The sequence below is a fragment of the Pleuronectes platessa genome, chromosome 2 (assembly GCF_947347685.1).
Source record: "Pleuronectes platessa chromosome 2, fPlePla1.1, whole genome shotgun sequence".
Classification (NCBI taxonomy): Eukaryota; Metazoa; Chordata; class Actinopteri; order Pleuronectiformes; family Pleuronectidae; genus Pleuronectes; species Pleuronectes platessa.
In genome coordinates this window covers 17,570,229-17,579,327 of record NC_070627.1, presented here as the reverse complement: position 1 = coordinate 17,579,327, position 9,099 = coordinate 17,570,229, and positions in this window count along the sequence as shown.

Sequence of the window (9,099 nt, the reverse complement as noted above, 5' to 3'; positions counted from 1 at the left end):
AAAACAAAGTTAATGTGGCCATGGCTGAAACTGTTAGTTTAATTTAGGAATATGTGAGGGAGATGAAGTACTAAAGGTATTACAATTTAAAGTGTCACGGTTCCAAGAATAAAACTAATAATGATAATAATTGTACTAAATGAAGTACCAGCAGGTGACAGAAGCTACAACAACCACATGAATCTCATTTTTCATTTTTCTCTTTCAAATAAGCCACCTTATGCCTGATAATCATTATTTCTTTTTTCCTCCCGTGTCATCGAAATCTCTTTCAGTAATTGACAAGTTCAATAACTTAAAGTGAATAAAATAATATAAAATATGAAGTTTATTTTATTTAAAGTTTTGATATGGAATTCATGCTGACTCGTTATTGACATTCACGGAGGATCGTGAATGGTTCAATGATTTCTTTTGACGTTCATATCTTGATTCTCGAGACTATTCATCTCCTCTTCTTAAAGTTCCCTCATTGGCTTGAAGTAAACACACAGAAAAAAGATGTGATGTCAGTGGTTTATGAATATAAGTCAATTCTTTGTGTGAGCATGTCCTTGTAAATTGCTTTAAAAATACAGAGACCGCAAAATGTTCCACAGCAATTCAAGTGTACGTGCATTTCCTGAGCATTTTACTTTCCGCTTGTATTTAAAGTCTGGTAACAGCAAATAACTCCAAAATTTACAATTGAGCAGTTACAAGTTTTTCGAATTTCTTTCAAAACTAAGCTCGAAAACACTTTTTTTTCCCCTCTCACATCTGTGAAGGTTGAAATTTACAATTACCAACACACATAGCACAGCATGTGAAAAATGCACATTATATTCGATTAGTCTTTCATCTTTGCAGGTTGCTCTGTATGTGTGTGAACGGCAGACAGAGAGAGGGAGGGAGGCAAAGACAGTGAAGGGCATCAGAGGTCGTCAAATTGCCACATTGCTTTTTGTCCTGTCAAACGCTCATGTGAGCCTGTCTTGAGTGAATTTCAATAATCACACTGAAGGACTTTTCTTCTCAGGCCACATTCTGCTAAATGTACCTCTCTCTCCTTCTAATTCCCCTTCACAATGCGTCTGGCTCAGGCTACTCATCATGTCATTGGTCCCTTTTCTATTCCCCTGTGTTTGATTCTGACAAATACATGGATTATCAGCCAGGGGGATTTTAAAATATATGGCTAATGTGAGCTTTCATGCCTGTGCTTTAATCTGCTGAGTATTTAAAACCAATCTTAAGGACGGGAGAAAACGCAGAGGTCAGGCTTTTTTATTTTTTTATGCCTGCACCAGGCGCTGGAGAAAAGAGACGGAGAGAGATTGTGAGAGGGAGATGGAGCGAAAATGGAAGTGAGGAGAGGGAAGTGAGAGAAAGACAATGATTTCCCCCCTTCTGTTTAAATTCTTACCAGGATTAACTGTGGAATTGCAGGTATCAAACTTCATCGGGAGAGAACTCCGTCAAAGAATGGAAAAGTTGGTATCCTGGCTCTGTGTGTGTGATGGAGAGACAAAAAGAAGGAGGAAGACTCCAGGGTATGGGCGTTTCCGTCTGCTTCTTTCTTATTTATCATGTCATGCCAGGGAAATTGGACCTAAAATGAGAAGATATATCTCTCCCTCTCTTTTAACGGAGGCCATGACACGGTACGGCGAGGGATGAAAGCTCCGTCATGTCTGTCCGCTTGCTTCGCCGTCAGACTCATTTACAATTCAGACACTTTCTTCTCCTTATTACTGTCTTTCTCCCACCTTTACTTTCATCTTTCTTCTGGTTTCCGCTCCTCTCTCGTCCTCTCGTCCGCCGTCCTCTCTCTCTTCCCTCCTGTCTTTTTGTGTACATTTGAAAGGCAGACCGGGCCTTTGGCGGCCACTCAAAGGTGGATTGAGTGTGTGTCTGTGTTGGTGCGTGTCAGGCTAAAGAGCACGGGGGGTGATTTGTGGCATTACCTCTACAGCTTTAAACTGCATCAAGCAACTTGCAGACCCTTTTTTTTTTATGGCTGTAATATGAGGTACTTAACATATCGCTGTCATAAAGCACAACAGACACGGGGTCGAGGAACCTCCACACAAAGACAAGCATGCATGCATATGTTACTGAGGAGAGCTGATGACTGAGTTGGAGACAGATGTATGTAGAAGCTGAGGGAAGTTTTTATGGTACAGACTCATATATCTCACCCAGGATAGTAAAGTAGGCCAAGGCTGATATCATCTGATACACTTGTTTGCTCGCCAACCATACTATCGCAGTTCTTCCCTGCCAAGGAAGCATTCAAACTGCTATTGGAACATCAAAACAGCATGCAAATAACATTCACCACCCCTTTTTATACGAGATAAGATAACCACAATGCCTCGTCTGCCAGCGCGGAGATGTGCGATGCATCCTAAGGCCATGCTATGCTGTTACAAAACATCCCCAAATAAGCCCTCTCAGCAACTCCCCTCAAAAAAAAAAGGAAGAGGAAGTGTGTGTGCATATGCCGTGTGCATGTATGTGTTTAAGCGTGCTAGCATGTGAAAAAAGCACACAGAGACTTAATGGTAAGAGAGAGTGAGATGGAGAGAGGATTAGAGAGGGGAGTGGAGGGGTGAGGTGGCCCTTTAATTTGGAAAGTTTGACGTGAATGACGCACATCTGGTTCCCAAAGATGATGGATTCGGCTACACATGCAATATGGGAAAGTGATCCATCTCTCTTTTCCTTCCTTTTATCTTCTCCCTGCTTCTGCTTCCCCGATCCTTTAACTCAGCCTTCCATATCATCAACACGCTACTACTTATTTTCCCCCTTCGCCTCCGCTCACATCACTTCCTCCTTCCTGCTTCCCCGACTCCCTCCGCCAGTGGAGTGTGTTGAGCTGCAGCACGACCTCTCGGCCAGACTCTCTCCTCTCTGCTCAGCTCTGTTCAGCACATTTGATACACATAACAAATTCTCACCAGATTTGGGGAATTAAATAGGATTTACTAATTGACATTTCATAAATATTGAAATTTTGTCCGGCAGCTCCTGTAATTTTACCTCCTCCAAGGAGCAGGAGAATGCAAAAACTAGTCCTCAGATTTCCATGACAGTTGGTCGAAGGACGAGAAATGGGCCAAGAAAGAACCAATTAAAATTTGGAACAGATCCAGTCGAGAGGTCAGATCAATCTTAAAATAATTTTCTTTAACATTGCAAGATGATGTTTTCTGAAGATACGAATTTCCTGAAGATATCCCAGGGAATAATTCATGGATCAGTGTGTGCGATTGTTATGTGTATACAGAGGACAGAGGAATGAGCCCTTCTGCAGTGTCCACAGATTCTGTTCCATCCCGGCCCTTTTATTTTTATATTTGTGTGTGTGTGTGTGTGTGTGTGTGTGTGTGTGTGTGTGTGTGTGTGTGTGTGTGTGTGTGTGTGTGTGTGTGTGTGTGTCCATAGGGATGCACAACATCCTCTGCATCCTCATTTTATCTTGGGGATTTCACTTTATAAACACGCTGCCCTGTGCGCTGGTAATTGCCATGCAGAGCAATTTATTTCATTAAAGCAATGTGTATCAGCTAATCAAAGCAAACCCACATACATGTCATGAGAGACAGAAGTAAACATGATTACACGTGTTGGATGTGCATTTAATTTGTGTGTGTGCACAGACTGTAGTGCGACCTCAGTCTGTCACTTGTGTCACATCACTGAAAGCTTATCATCCACATCTGGGCCTCAGATGCTGATGTGTCTCTAATCCTCTGGTCAGACTTTGCAACTGTGCTGTTGAAACAATCTGTCACATTAATATACTGTAATTAGAAGCATGCACACTCATTAGTCCGATGTTTAAGATTTATATATTCTAATTGGATCCAATATTTTCATCCACTTGGATTTTAACAGTTTTAACATAAAGTTTTAAGATAATAAATACAATGTGTTTTAAATACACAATAATCAGGTTTAAATTGCATGAACCTGGTTATTAAGCCTTTTTAAAAACATTGGATTTATTAGCACTATTACATTCTCACTTGTTCCATTTATATTAGACCGAAAAATATGCATCACATTAAGTTTAATAGTGTAATAGGTAGTATTAAAAAAGAGTTGAGCACATGGAATGTAATTTTCTCAGCTCTTTAATTAAGAGTATTCATTGTGCAACACATTATTTTAATTTCATTTTGGATATGTAGGCAAAAAACTCCAGTGTTAACTACTGCTGTGGGTCCAGAAAATGTAGAATTAAATGAGCAGGTATGAATATCCTAATGTGGTTTTCACTCTCACTCTTTAAAGGAACAACTACTTTTACACTATTTGGATTGTTAGGACACCATATCAATATCCCTTTTATTACTTATTACTCATTATAATAACCAGTCTGACTTAGCTTTTAATATCATGGTTGTACAACCTTTCCTGAGCCGTTTTCAGACAAGACCTCTGGGTAAAATCCGGAGAATTGGCTATAGAGTTTACCCAGAGTTTGTCTTTCACACATACACAACACAGCGGGAGGTTTTCTACACAGACGTGTTCACAACAGTCTCGAATCCTCTGCATTCTTCAGGTGAGAGGTGGAGCAGCCTGGTGCAGAAGGCTGAGGCAGGAAGTGATGTATTAACTCTGATACATAAATCACATGATTTTGTTTACAGCACCCCGACACCATTGTCAGCTCTTATCACCACAAACTGTCTTGACGTCAGTGTCCTCTACGTGTATGACACCGGGAGCTATTTGTTTTGGGGGATTTCTTTCTTCATTTGTGTGTCATCAACTTCCAACTTGCGGTGAATCCAGCGGAGGTCCCGTGCTGCGTTCTCACAACAACTTCCCCTGGATTTCTACAGACTTGTACTAGGAGGTTAAGCAGAAATCCGTAGAAACCGTGAAGAGTCTCACTCTGACATTTGCGTTCATACATGCAACCTTGCGTGTTGTGGGGGGAACTGTTGGATTTCTCTATAATCTTGGATGGGCTCACCCGGTTTGTTGTGATTCTTCATTTGAAACATTTATATGGTGAACAACAGTTTGAAAAGAATCTCCTGTTGAGTTTACCATTCGTAGCATGGTAGTGAATATGGAAAATGTCCTGACAGGAATACTGTGTTCAGTAAAATACTTAAGTCTAAACTTATGAACTTTGTACGTCACCATCTAATTCTTAGAGAAAATGATTGATACAATTTCTTGACGGTTTCCCAGGATCACCAGTTTTATTACCAGGTCACTTTGTTCCATGCATTACATGATGGTTGGACAGCAGGAGCAGACATTAGCATCAGGGCACAGTATGGCGTTCCTTGGAAGGATGCTTTCTCCTTCTCTGTTCAATTTATCTTTGACTACAATGGCAGCCTAAACATGAAAATACATCCAGCTCCCTCTCCATACTTCTCTATTGAGGATCCTCTGACAGCAGAACTCCTGCAACAAAACATATACCTTTGACAAACATCCTACCTGCTTGTCATAATGAGACCACTTCACCCAAGAAACAAACTTTTCTCCAAATCCTTTTGTTTTCCCTGTCACCAGCCGGCTGGTTCATCTCAGTACACGGGTCCTTCTGACATCTCCATTCAAACTATCATAGCATTCAAATACAATAAAACATAATTCAATTAATCTGAAAGCTAATATTGATTCAGTTCAAGAGGACACGTTTAAAACTTGTTCTAGAATGTAGGTGTTCTTTGTGAATACTATTTTTTTTCTTTTTAAAAAAGTCAACAGGACACACCATAATGTCTGCTTCTACACCAACACTAGTTGGTTTGTAGCCTTTCAGTGAATAAGACTTTCTGCCAAAACATTCACTTTTGTGAAGCACAGTACATGGGTCAGTGTCATCCACCTGAATACAACATACATGTATAAAACAGCAATAGGATATGCTAGATATGCTAAATGACCTTATGTCCTTGTAAAGAAAAAAGTCTATTCTGCAGTAATTGCATCCGACAAGAAAATGTTCAAAACCAGCCCTCTTAGAAAAGTAACACTTACATACAAATACATACCAATACACATTAGTTCGTCTTTACATTGCTGGTGAACAGGGAAGGACAACTCTTATTGTGAGAAATAATAACATTTGTATGTACTGAGTTTGCCATCAATTCTGACTCACTTCAATGTGTTACAGGCTGTTGAGTCCCACTATTGACTGGTCTGAAGTAAATCTGTGTGTTAATTACGTTTATACCCAGTCCATATTGCAAGAGCCTGTGAGAATTACTGCTCTGTGGTTTTATGACACTTCTAAAAGTGAAGAACGCAATTTGTTATCATTCTGTATTGGTACATTTGTTGATCATAGGAAATTAAAAGCTCTTTGTTTTTCAAATCACAGTGATTAAGTTATATTATATACAGATAAATGTGGACAAAATATTCAGGAGGCATTTACTTATCGAGGGTATTGGGCGTTGTCTTTGTGCCTTATTGCCATACTCTACAATCAAATATAGAACTCATTTAATCCTTTCAGTGTCCCCTATTTCTAAACTCTACACAAATATAGCTATACGTTAATTTAGGTGAGGTCCATTAAATTGAACAAAGGCTACTATTGCCTTTTTTGCTTGCAGTAAAAAATGTAGTAAAACACTAACGCATCCAACATTTGATGCCTGGTCCTTCTGATTTAGATTTTATCAATTCATTCAGTATTGATCCAGCTTCCCACAAAAACAAAGAGGGATTCTGTGAACTGCATCATCTTTTATTTGTCTTCTAAATTCTAAATACAACTTGAGCAGGTAATCAATTGTCTGTTCTCAAATTTTTCTCAGTCCACTAACGATGAAAAGCACCACTGACATCTTTTGATCAGAGTTGAATTTTTCATGGTGTCATCTGTAACCCTTTGGGCCTCTTGCCTCGCAGTAGATTGTGCGACGTCCATAAGATTCTCTGTCAATCAGCGGATGACTGACCTATGAGTCAGTGTCCATTTGGCATGGTGTGCACACTGATGGATTTGTAAACAGTAGGACCAACATGTCCACGCACACCTCTACACACACACTAGCTCCACTGCTGTGTCCTGGCGATTAAGGGGCCGTGAGGTGGCCTCTGACTCCATCAGCACAGAGGTAATACTGTTGCTACACAGAAGAATCACCAGGCCCCTTTCTCTTCTTTCTTACTCAAACATAACTCTCCCCATTTGGCATTTTGACATCATATCTTCAATCTCCTCCTCAGTCGCCCCTACCACAGTTTTCTCTCACTCCGCTTGGCCAAAACACCAAGACAATAACTTTATTTTATTTTGCTCCCTCGCTCCAATGCACAACATTCATACCTTACCTCTCATCTTTTCTCTTTTTTAATGTCTTTTTTATCCTCCGCTGCCTTTCTTCTTTCTTTTTTTTTCTGACTTCCAAGGTCAGACAGGACAAACAATGCCACTGGTGTCTGTCTGAATGTGGCTTGCTACCCACAACCACTGCCGCAGTTGCCTTGGCAACGCACTAACCATTAATTTTCAATTAAAGCAGACAAAGACATGACAGCTCAGGGTCCATGGAAGATGTCAAGAAGCAGTATTAATATACGACAAGTGAGCATAATTGTGTGTCCATTTTCCCCAGCTCTCATCTATGCTATCAGTGAAATGTGAAAAAGGCAGATAATTTGAGGGTGTGGGAAACGCCGGCCACCGTCTTCCTTTAACCAAGACGCCTGTGATGTATCTCTCTGGGAAATATGGCATTCATCATTACCTTTATGAATATTTTGTCAGGGATGTTATTATTTTTCATTATCACTCTATCACAAAGATGTTATTTCACTTGCGATGCAAATGACACACACACACACACACACACACACACACAAATACACCTGTAAGCCGTACGTGGTGTGAGGACACGACACTGACTTTGCTTCGTAGGTTGTTATTTGATTTCCATTATCAAACTGTTACAATGAGACCTCCAACTCATGCAAATGTGTGATTCGCTCTCCATTTCTTTGTCTGGCTCTGCAGATCCAGTGGTAGGCATAATAACGCACACAGACACAAGTTTCACACACAGACACACAAGTCCCCACGGCCTTGGACAATACAGAGAAAATAAAAATGCGCACATGTTCAACCTTATAAAATATGGGGAAATATTTTATCATTGATAAAGGGAGAGAGGCAGAGATATTTAGGCATGGCTAAAGAAAAGAACATTGTGGGAGACAAAACCAAAAACATACATATACATATACAACCATACATATAGTACAGTGAAGTGAGGCAGGGACAAATTGAGAGAGATCAGGGTTTACCTATAAAAAAGTGAACAAAAAGCCCAGAGGCATATCAACGATATTTCAGGTTTGAAAGGTGGATAAATTATGTCTATGTGTGTTTAGCCTCCACCTCAACCTACATTGAACAAAGGCCTGCAGGTTTTACCTGGTTCTCACACAAAACTACAAACACAGTGCCATGACTTTGGCACCGCTTCGTTCAGTATGTGTACGTGTGTGTGTGTGTTTGGTGCAAATAGTTAATGGAGGAAGTGTGTCAGCCACAAATGTTTTGTACAACAGTGCGTAAAGCTGGGCGTACACTGTGCCACTTTAGAAATGTTGTTCCACCTCACACTGTACAAGTCAATCGTCTGAGAGGTGAAGCCAAAGCTCTGTGATCTTTGATCTCAGTCAGATCGTCTGACACAACCCGACTGTTCACACTGCATGTGACTGGACCTGTGTTTTTGTCAAAGATGAAGTTTTGAAGTCGAAGTTTGTTTGTGAACAATGACAACAAGGGTGAAACATGCTGTCTTGATCATATGTGTCATTCTCTGCTGAAATGTCCGAAAAAGAGGCGGCAAGACGTGCACATTTCAGTTGATCTATTTTACAGAAAGAAAATAAATCATTTTGTTTTATTATATTTTAAATTGACCACTAGTTTACGGAAACAATCCCTTTATCTCCTTTTTTTTCTTACGCACTGTGGAAATGCTTTCAGCCATAAATTATTTGCTGCATTGTGTTTTGCCATTTTTAATTGGTCATCTGCTTCGTGTCACATCAGTATGATTAACAGCAGGAGATCCCGGGGTCATTCTAACTCTGTGTGCACAAAGACAC